The 11,974-nt window shown below is 36.2% G+C and overlaps 1 pseudogene; it reads right to left on the bottom strand.

The window, feature by feature from the left end:
• Positions 1 to 2,114: 2,114 nt before the first annotated feature.
• Positions 2,115 to 3,489, bottom strand: LOC149566206 (pyruvate decarboxylase 2 pseudogene; annotated as a pseudogene).
• Positions 3,490 to 11,974: the final 8,485 nt, after the last annotated feature.

Here is an 11,974-nt window from a genome sequence, read left to right as displayed (position 1 = left end):
CCATCTAGGTGAAGCCTTAACCAACCATGAGATCACATGTTGTTCCATTGTTTATGAGTTCACCTCTTTTTCTTCTCATTTCATTCTTCAAAATTCTTTAAGGGTACTTGCCATCACAATATCTAATAGAAACTATTGCTCATTAACTTAAAATAGGGGTTTCCATTAAGACAAATTAAGTCCTTTTAGGCCACATAGATTTTCATGGACCAATAGAGTTCTTTAGTGCGTGAGAAAAATCAACAGTTATAGTCAAAAAGTTCTAGGGATGTAAACCTCCAATAGCCATTACCATTTAAGTTTTGCAGCATCAGTGATACTTAGTAGGATATAAGAAAATAATTTTTGAGTGTTATCTAGAGTATGTCAGGGAAGATAGAAACCCTCACCAGTAGCCATCATCACCAGGTAACAACATGATTAAATCTGGTGGTCTAGATTCCAATCAGTATTTAGCTTCATCCTAGGATTAAATCTAAATATTAGGATGTCTAGTGAGTTATGTTAGTGATTTATGGACTATCATGGATATCAAAAGTATAAATACAATTTACTATTCTTAGTTTTCCTACATTATATTTTGTATTTGTAGCTACTAGAATATGTCATAGGGTAGGATCACTGATAAAATCCCCTACCACTAACCCAAATTAAGGATTTTTAAGAAACATAATCTTTCAAATAGCACATTTTTCATGAAAACTCAAAGAATTCATATGCCGAACACATCGAATTCTAAATTTGGGTATTCAAGGCAATAAATTCTAACCTACCTTTATCCACATTACCCCAACTTATCTTGTGGATTAAATAAAATAATAGATGTTATCATATCAAATAAGTATCCTATCTTATACTTAGTAGATAATATTTCTTATATTTACTAGTTGTGAGTGTATTGAAATTATGTCACAAAATTCAAAATTTTAGGTCTATAGATAGTCATGTACCATTGAGGAGTCTAGCTAGATATGTTTAGAAAACACTTTTACACACTTTCATGCACTATTGAAAATTAAAATAAAATATAGTTACAACCAAGTCTGCATGGTTGGACTCACCAAGTTTGGTGGGTTTGACTAGATTCACTGGGTCTATAGGTCCCAAGTTTACTAGCATCTTCTAGGATAACCTAGTAAGTTTAGACATGTCAAGGTGAGTTCTTTAACTCTGGTATAGACTCCTTACAATATTCCAAACATAAAAATAGTTTGAAAAATATTACATAAACTATATTGGACCCTTAAACAAAGTTGATATTATCAAAACAAAAATGAACAAGTTTTCATTCTAAAATCTAAATAAATGAAGAAAAAGAATGTCATGGTTAGGGAAGTTAAGAAACTTTTCATACAACAATATTCTCTCTCCCTATTTTAACTCAAATGACTTACGTCAAATGGCAATTCCAATTTCTAGTTTTAACTAAAATTTCTTCCTATTCATTACAAGTATTGGAAAAAAGTGGAATATTAGTTTTTATTTGATAAAAATAGAAGAATTCATACATTGGTCTAAACTAATATTAGAAATACTTATTATAATGATAGAATGCTACACCAGCACTGTAACAACAACACTATGCTAAAGATATCATAATCTCATTATAGAAAAACTGATATGGTGAAGTAAACACACCATACTGATTAAAATGCAAACAACAAATTTCCTTTTAGAAATTCTTAAGTTTCTTTTTGGTTCATTTAATTTAATATTTTTCCACTGATAAATACTATTAAAAAAAAAATCTATAAACAATAAATAATATGCCTCGATTGCATTTTTCTTCTTGGCAATAAATGTATTTGAGATAGAAAAAAATATTTTGGAGATCAAAAATATCTCCACAAATCTTATACACAAAATTTACTCTTCATTGAAGATCAACAATCTTCATTTAATGATGTCATAAAGTAGCGTGTGTTGAAATCCCTTCAAATCTTTCTCAGAGGCCCAATTCATTCCCTTTTACCCAATTATCAGGTATATAGCTATTACTAAAAAAACTAGTCTTATGCTCTGTAACGATAAATTTTAAGCACCATGTATGCAAATTCTTATGTAAAATACTGTGAAAATGTAAATTTTGAACTACCCATCTCTCCAAAACATCTCTATTGGGGATTTAGCGGCTCATTATTTTCTTTTGCAACCCTAGACTCCCTTTCAAACTACTCTTTTCTTGTGTCATCTATGAGTACTATTACTTTGATGAAGCATAAACAATCCTTCTTGGGTCCCTATATAGTTTTATGAGCTTCAATAACCTCATCTTCTATTTTAACATTAGTAGTCTAATATTTCCCTTTAACATTATAAATGGCATCTACTAGACCAATGTTAGTTCTAGTTCTTTATGATATTATATCATGGATTCAACCTTGATTGTGTAACCTCCATTATTGATAAAAATATGATACTTCTCTAGCTAGATTGAACCATGGTGGGAATATCCTAGGTTGCTACCTGAAAGATTTTGTCACTAATGTAGGAAATAAATCGCTTATCTAGAGTGGCTTGAGCATATCCCAATGTATCTCCAATAGATCAACCAATTGATCCATACTACATCTAGAGATTATACCCACATTTCTCTAGGATTTTAAGCTTTTGGAAATTGAATCAAGATTCACTAGTTTCTACAATGATAGTTGTCTCATGTAATAGCATGGATTGAATGTGTTCAAATAACACATTGACTCTAAGATTCTAGTTTAGATAACCTTTTAAGGGAACACCATGAGATACCAAGATACACTAATAATTCTAGAAGTCTTTTGTATTTCTCTTCAACTTCTTTGCAAGGGCTTCTAAGAAGTCTTTCATTACAATAAAACTAAAAATATATAGGTCCACTTATGATAGTGACCCTCTTAGGTTGCACGATTATAGATTTATCATTCTTCAAGAGAAATGAATATCCCACTAAACTAGAATCATTGAAAATGGGTCCCACAAATAAGTAAGAATATGTAGACTCAATTATTTCAGCACAAAATATAGTACTGATGGCACCCTAGTAAGTTCCTATGTAGTGTTGAAGAGTCTCTAAAACCTTACCTATAGTAGATGGCTTTTCAAGCACAACATAACCTGAAGAATTCACCAATTCCATAAATGCATATTTTTCCTTAGCAACCATGAGTTTGGACTACCAACCAACACTAACTTAATTTCTGCATTTAGGAACTTTATAGTAGTTTCCACATTTGCTTCCAAACTTCTTGGATTGCTTATCTTGGGAGTGAGACAAAATTAAATAGGCTCATGAGTGAATGTATTGTGGGGAATTCTAGGGATATGATAACTAAGGCTAATATAAAATGACTTAATCTCCATAAGAATTATAGAAAAGGCATGATCAATGAGCTCATTAGCATCATCCGAATTATTCATAATTACCTAAGTATGTGTTACAGTCTGAAAGCATTGATACTCATGGATAAAGTCAAGAAGCCCAATGGTATGATGAAGAATTTAGTTGGTTCCATAGTCATAACTATGCATTTTTTAATGTGAGTATTGCATGAATTCTTTTTCAATGATATAAAACATTAAAATAAAAAATTCAAGGAGGATTCATTAGCAAAATAAGTAAATGCAAAACATGCATCATCTAATATTATGAAACAATTCAACCTGTTAGTGTAGTTTTTTATTTTTCCTATTTTGCTAGGTTTTTCCTACACTTTTAATAATCTTGCTTAGGTTAATAAAGCATGTCTTATTAGGTGAATGGTTGTGAGGTGTCACCTTCCTACATGTGAGCATCAATTAGCTATCTTGGGAAGATACTTTGCTATCTTTAGTCTGATAGATGGTTGCTCCTTATTGGTTGGTGTTGCCACCTCCTCCCTCTTCCTAGCCTATATAAGCATGCTACCTGGCTTGTATTTGCATCTCTTATTTTTGCATCCTCTTAATGCTATTTTTCTTCTAGCATTTGCATTACTCTCTTGGAGACTAACTCTATGATGCTATTTTAATTTTGTATCATTTGCATTCATAGTTTAGACATTTACTCTTTGCACTAGTTTTCTGGGTTATTAATCTTATCAGATTCTAACATGGTATCAGAGCTTTTCTATGTGCAAGAGTAGATTTTAGTTTCCTTATTTGAGAGATTCGGGGGGGGGGGGAAATAAACTGTATTGTAGTTTTTTGAAAAATGAAGTATGATCTTCTCTTTCATCTTTGGATGATCCTGAGAATCAGAAAAGTTTTGACAAAAATAGTTTTTCTCTGGTCCTGAGAATCAGAAAAGTTTTGACAAAAATAGTTTTTCTCTGGGCTTTCAATCTCAAATCTGACAACCAACTTGCATATTTGGAGTTTTCAATCAGTTTTGCAGGTTTCAGCATGCCATTGATGGACTTAAGAAGCTGATCCAGCATTTTCATGTCATATTTTGGTTGCTGGGGTCATTTTTAAATTTTTGGAGCCATTTTTTACTGTTAAAGGCATTTGATTTACACTACAGCAACATCTTCTATACATCAGCAAGAAAAACGCTTTCTGGGTTTTGTTCGCAGCCCCAAAAAACCATCTAGGTATCTTTTAGATTTTGCATGCAAGCTTTATATTTTGCAAAATCAAGCATGCAAAGCTACAGCCATACCCCTCTCCATTGGCAGTCACAGATTTGAATGCAGTATTCAAATGTCTTGTTCTTGCTCATACGGACTCTGATTTTGATGATTCTTATTATGAACTTGGCTATTTTTTTGTGCTCTATCCACTAGTGGAGTTGTTTTTTGATTTTCATGCATGAATTCTTCAGAAATTGCAGATTCTCAGCCGTGACTATGCACAGTTCTCATTTTGGAAACTTCGAAGAATCATAACTTTCTCATACGACCTCGTATCGAGGCAATTTTTTTTTGAAAGTGCATGATTTTTCGAGTAGATCGCAGTGCTGCTATTTGTTTCCTTGATTATTGTGCCCGAGTTTCACTTTTAGCATATGCTCTTCATGAGGGTTTGTAATGCATTGAAATCAAGACCACTAAGTATTTCTTTCTAGTGGTAGTTGTAAACGCACTAAAATAAAGTGCCAAATCATATTTTTTGAGGGGGGTTCTTTGATTGAATAAAGAGGGGGGGGGGGGGGGGCATTGTCATGGCTGGGTTCTCTTCTTTCTAGCATTTCTTCTCTACATTTCTTCATCATGGATCAAACAAATATGCCCATCCTAACTCCATACAATTACTTTGAGTGGAAATCATGCATGAAAATTCACTTAAGGAAAGCTGGATTAAATAGGATAACTATGGGACTTGAAATTGAACCTGCTAAAGATGAAGATAAGCCTAAGTGGTTTAACAAATGTGATGAGGCATTTGGAACATTGTGTTTGTCTGTTTCTCTTGACTTGCTATTTCACATTAAGTCTTTGGATACACCAAATGAAGTATGGACAAAGCTAGAAACACTATTTGGCACACAAGATTCAATGAGGGGTCATATGTTGGAAAATGAATTAATTAGTTTGAGTCCAGGCAATTTCAACACAATCCAAGATTTCTTCACCAAATTGAAATCACTAAGGCTGCAGTTAAAACAATGTGGAATTGAAAAGAAAGATGAACAACTGATTCTCAGTATTCTCTCTAAGCTAAGTTTAGAATATTCTGTGTTTGTCTCTACCTTCTATGCTACTAAGGGTGCACTTGGTACTCAATTCACCATGCCATCTCTAAATGATTTTTCTATCAATCTCACTCGAGAACAGGACAAGCTAATCCAGATGGGCATTCTCAAGTCCTCTAAGTCACATGCCTTGGCTGCCAACCAAGGCACAAAAGAACAACAAGGAAAAAGTAGTAACAACAATAGTAAGGACATGAAACAAAAGAATAGTGAGGAGAAGAAGGATCAGATGCTGGTTTCTTCAAAAGCAACTATTGATACACCATCTTCCAAGGGCAATAAGCCTAAGAAAGAAAAGGTCAAATGTGCTTATTGTAAAAGACCTGGTCATGATGAACATAAATGTTTGCAGAAACAACTTGATCACTTGACATACATTCTTGAGAAGAATAATATCGGTGTTCTTGAGTCTATCAAACAAAGTTCTAATGAAGGGTCTAACAAGGAAAAAGAAAATAGCAAGGGGAAAGGAAAGGGCAAGGGCCTTTTTGCAGTTGCTTCCTCACCATCCACTTGGATTCTTGATTCAGGTGCTTCACACCCAATGGCTTCATCTAAGGAAGAACTTGCATCCTTGGAGCTATGTACTATGCCTTCTATTTTGATGGGTGATAACACTCTTGTTGAGGTGTGTGGAAGAGGGTCTGTTGATGTGGGGGATGGTACATTCCATGATATTCCTTATGTACCCTCATTGTCAACTAATCTCCAATCAGTACACTAGATCACTCACACAGGTTTAGGCAAGTGGGTTGAGTTCACTCCTAGTTTAGTGGAGATATGTGAGTTGCACAATGATTCTACCGTTGCAGTTGGGAGAGCAGATCATCAGTCACAACTCTATATGTTTTCTCACTTTGTTCCTGATCCTTCTTTGACTATTTTGCTCACTCACTTTAATGATGTGAGCAGATTATGGCATGAGCGGTTTGGCCATCTTAACTTTCACTACTTGCATCAGCTTAACCAACAGAGCATGGTCACAGGGTTGCCTTCTACTTTGACATTGGAGTCACTTGGAATACATGATAGATCTTCTGATGGGTCAGATTCACTTGAGCAGTCTTCTACCTCCACTTTTGATGTAGAGAGTGATTCAGAGGACTCACCTCCTTCCTCTCCTAGTCATCATTCATAGGTTGATGATTCTCCTCTAGATTCTCCATCTTCTAGTCCACTTTGGGCTAGACAGATGTTGCAGCTTGCAGGTGATTGGGTTGGGGATCCATCAGACACCAAGCAGACTCATTTACAATTCCAAGATGCTCTACATATCTTCATTGCTACTGCCTCAAATCCACAGTCCTTTCATGAGGCTTCTGGTTTTTCTAAGTGGGATTTAGCTATGCAGGAAGAGTATAGTTCCTTGATGAGGAACCACACTTGGGATGTTATCCATTTTCCTAAGGGAAGAAAACTTGTTCGATGTAAGTGGATCTACCGGACAAAATTTGCAAGCTTTGTTGGGGGTGTGGGATGCTTCATCTTTTGGGGGGGGCTCTTCCTCTCACTTGGAGTCCTAATTTTCTTTGGGGAGTCTCTTTTCTCTCTCTTTTGGGGGAATTTTATGTACATGGGTACCTCATCAGGCTTGACTTGCCGGGACCCATTTCTACATCCACCTAAGCTTCGCTTATGGGGGGGTGTTAGTGTAGTTTTTTATTTTTCCTATTTTGCTAGGTTTTTCCTACACTTTTAATAATCTCGCTTAGGTTAATAAAGCATGTCTTAATAGGTGAATGGTTGTGAGGTGTCACCTTCCTACATGTGAGCATCAATTAGCTATCTTGGGAAGATACTTTGCTATCTTTAGTTCGATAGATGGTTGCTCCTTATTGGTTGGTGTTGCCACCTCCTCCCTCTTCCTAGCCTATATAAGCATGCTACCTAGCTTGTATTTGCATCTCTAATTTTTGCATCCTCTTAATGCTATTTTGCTTCTAGCATTTGCATTGCTCTCTTGGAGACTAACTCTATGATGCTATTTTGATTTTGTATCATTTGCATTCATAGTTTAGACATTTACTCTTTGCACTAGTTTTTTGGGTTATTAATCTTATCAGATTCTAACACAACCCACATATAAAAATTAGTTATTTTGGTGCTTCTAGTCTAGCTAGCACAAAATGAGACAAGGAATAAACAACTTGCTATGGTCTTGAAGAAGGCATATCTTGACAAAAGTCAATCTTCAAGAAGATAAGATCAATACACTTGTCAGCATGATACATTTATGTGGTTGTTGTAATGTTAATCCTAGTGATACTATTGGGAGATTATAGCTTCGGTTAGATAAAAAAACACTAAACACTAACTATAGAAACTATATACATATGTGCATGTATGCATATATATCAATTCACAAGATCAACTGATATAGATGCGCACATACACATACATATAAGTATTATAAATATCTTGTCATTAAAATAGTGATCATCCTTGTATTTCTCTTAATTTGTTCATATAAAACTAAGCATGAAGAAATCTATACGTTAATATTTTATCCCTTGGAAATCAAACAAAGACTTTTAAAAAAACTTTCATTCTACAACTTTGCCGCCCATTTTCTTTTTGAATTTTGAATGATGGAGGGCCCTAAACCTCCGGATCTACCACCATGCCTGGACCTGCAGCTGGTGCTTATGGTGTGTAGAGATGTAGACCACTTGATTGGCGATGGGTCCATTGATGCAGATGGGTTGGGTAATGTCAAGTCAGCTTTGGAGGAAGGATGGTCAAGAGTGGACATCCCTGAGCTGGGGGGAGGAAGTTTTCCTTGCTGTCAGCAGGGGGTGCCCAAAAGTTGGATGTGGGTTCTATATTAGGATAGAAGAGTGTGCTCATGGGTACCAAGATGTCCAACCCCAACACACAGAACCCCAAGGTAACTCATGGACAAGAAGGTCTTGTGATTGCACTCCCTGATAGTATGATGGATAATGTGACTTCTAGCATCAAACTTTGTGATGTAGGAAGATTTGTTGCTTTTTGCCCTTCTATTGAGACGATAAGGAAATGGGTGGACCATAAGTGGAAGGTCAAAGGAATTGTAAGTGTTTTTGCCATGCCAAGTGGTCTTTTTTGTTTCATATTTACCACAGAAGAAGATCTCAATGCAGTTCTTTCTGGGACTTGGTATTTTGGGAAGCATTGTCTGGCCCTAACTAGATGGCATCCAGGCTTTGATGCTAGTTTGGAGCTAAACAAAATTTCCCCAGTATGGGTAAGATTACCTGGCCTCCCTCTAGAATTTTGGGATGAAAGGATATTAAGATGGGTAGGGAACTCTGTTGGCCATTTTGTTACTACTGACAAAGTGACAAGGCAAAAATTGAGACTTGTCTATGCTAGATTCTGTGTGAATGGATCACTGAATAGAACACTACCTACTGTGGTCACTTTAAAAACTAAATGGGGTGAGAGAGTTTAGCCCATAGAATATGAGAATGCAGGCTTGTTTTGCCAAAGATGTGGGCAATTTGGTCACCTTATCATGGATTGCAAAGCTAAAATGAAAAAAGATAAACAGAAGGAGAGCTCTCCAGGGATAGTTATGGATACCATTGGGGAACCTTCAGTACTAACTAATAAGATAGTAACGAAACCTTCTATGACCTTGCCCAATATGACCTCCATGCAGGATAACTATTTGAGTCATAGGGGAAAGGATACTAAGGAAGATGAGAAGGCACCAAAGGAATACCCTTTCAAAAGAGATTTGGAGGATCTTCTGGGCTCACCTTTGGTGAGGACTTCAGCGGAGGAGTGTCTAGAAGATGAAGAAATAGAAGGAACCAACACTCTACAGGATTTGAAAATAACCCAGATAGGGGGGAGAAAGCTTGAAACCCCTTCTAAGGAGAAAGGGGTAACCCCCTCTATTATGGGCTCCTCAACAACACAGGGGGGGGACCATAAGCTTAAGGAAGGTTATTTAAGGGAGTTAGTTTGCACCCCTATGAGGATGGTCAAGGCCTCATAGGCTAAGATAGCGGCAAGAGTAATGGAAAGCATTGATAATATGGATAAGGAGATGAGCCCCTCTTCACCTCAGGAGGAGGATAATGGTGAATGGGAAGTGCAAAAGAAGAAGAGAAGGTGGGGGAGAAAACTAGATATTGGAGTATCAGGAACAACAGGAAGACCATCAAGCAGAGTTACCAAGACAAAGAAAACTGCTAGAGATGTAGCCAGTGGTAAAAAACTTACACTGGAGATAGTAACAAAAGGTAAGAAATGAAACTCCTTTCATGGAATATAAGGGGATTGAATAATCCCCAGAAGAAGTATGCTCTTAAGCAATTAATATCTCAGGAAAAAATAGACTGTGTGTTAATTCAAGAGACAAAAATGTCTAGCTCAAATTTTGATAAAATTGCTAGCTATATCTGGCCAGGGGCAGGGTATTTACATAGGGATTTAGATGGAGCATTAGGGGGAATTCCTACCATGTGGAGTCTAAACTCATTGAAGGGCTATGAGATCTAGAAGGAAAAAAACTTTATAATTACTCATTTCCAATCGAATAGCTACAGTTGGAAATTGATTAATATCTATGCACCTAATAGTAGATTAGGGAGGAAGGAAATGTATGACAATTTGATAAGGATATTTGAAACTATGTTGGAAGAGCAATAGATGTGTATGAGTGATTTCAATACTCCTCTTTACCATTCAGAGAAGAGGGGAGGCAACAGAGAATGTCAGGAGAGCTTGCAAGACCTAAGTGAATTTACGAGGAAGTTGGACTTCATGGATGTGGAGCTAAGGGGTAACCTATACACCTGGACTAATAATAGGAAAGGTGAGGATCTCATTTAGGTTAGGTTGGATAGATTATTATTGTTAGGGAATTAGAATAGCATGGATAACTCCTACTTGCAGAATCTCAACAAAACAATGTCTGACCACTCACCCATTTTATTCCATTGGGAGGATGGCTTTAAAGGGGGAAAGAAACCTTTCAAATATGAAATAATATGGGAGTCACATTCAGAATTCAAAGATAAGATTTAGGAGTGGTGGAATATAAGAATAGAAGGTACTGCGATGTACAGACTTACCCAAAAACTTGATAATATTCGAAGAAATGTTAGAGCATGGGCTAAAAGTTCATTTGGGGACCTTTTTAAAAGTAAAGGAGAAGTAGAGGAAAAGCTAAAAAAACTTCAAGGGGTTATTGTAGAAGGGAATAGATCGAAGGAGAATATTCATGAAGAGCAAAAACTTAGAAGGAGGTGGAAAGAGATCCTCCAAAAGGAGGAAATTAGTGGATTTGAGTTGCATTAAAGGTGTCAAACCAACCACTAATGCTGAAGTTGAGGTTATACAGCAATTTTTTGATGATACCTTCCTATTTGGGGAATCTTCAATCATGGAGGCTAAAGCCTGGAAAATGATTTTAGATAATTATGAAGAAAGCTCAGGGCAATGGGTGAACTACCATAAAAGCAAGATTTATTTCTTTAACACTGATTTTTTACTTCAAAGAAGGATTAGGAAAATCTTGGATTGCTAATCCACTTGCCTCCTAGACACTTATTTAGGCCTCCCCCTCACTACCAAGGAGGTTTCTAATGAATTTTGGAATACAATAGTGGAGAGAATTCAAAAGAAGCTTGCAGGGTGGAAAGGGAAGATATTAAGCAATGCCGAAAAACTACAACTGATTGCTGCTACTCTTCAGGGAATCCCTATTTATTTCTTATCCATATTTAAGATTAATCTAAATATGACTGAGAAAATTGAGAGAATTCAAAGGAATTTCCTATGGTCAGGGACTAAAGAGAAAAATAAATTGAATCTGGTCAACTGGGAGGATGTGTGTAAACCAAAAGCTAAGGGAGGGCTTGGAATTAGAAGAATGAAAGACCTTAATAAAGCTCTTCTCACAAAAATTGGATGGAGAATGGTAGAAGGAAACATGGGATGGGGAAATATTATGAAAGCTAAATATTTGTCTAATACCTCCTTTTGGTGGAACCTATATAATAATGACCTCTCGGGAGGTTCAAAGATCTAACAGAACATTGTTAGAAATAGAGGGTTGCTAATAGAAGGATCGAGGTGGATTGTGGGAAATGGCTTCAATATAAGGTTTTGGGAAGACAAGTGGATGGATGGGAAACTGGTGGCCTTAAGTAAATATAGTGGTTTAATGGAACTCCTTAAGGAGGACATAGGGGTTAAAGTGGAAGACTACATTGATCAGGAGAGGAGATGGAAGAAGCTATATAAGTAGGACTATCTGTGAGAGATAGTTATTCTCATAGAGGAACCAGAAGAACTAATAAAGCAACAGAGACTCCCATTATTGCCATA

The sequence above is a fragment of the Cupressus sempervirens genome, chromosome 3 (assembly GCF_028749045.1).
Source record: "Cupressus sempervirens isolate cs-2001-9-10 chromosome 3, ASM2874904v1, whole genome shotgun sequence".
In the NCBI taxonomy this organism is placed as follows: Eukaryota; Viridiplantae; Streptophyta; class Pinopsida; order Cupressales; family Cupressaceae; genus Cupressus; species Cupressus sempervirens.
This window is presented reverse-complemented; position numbering and strand designations above follow the sequence as displayed.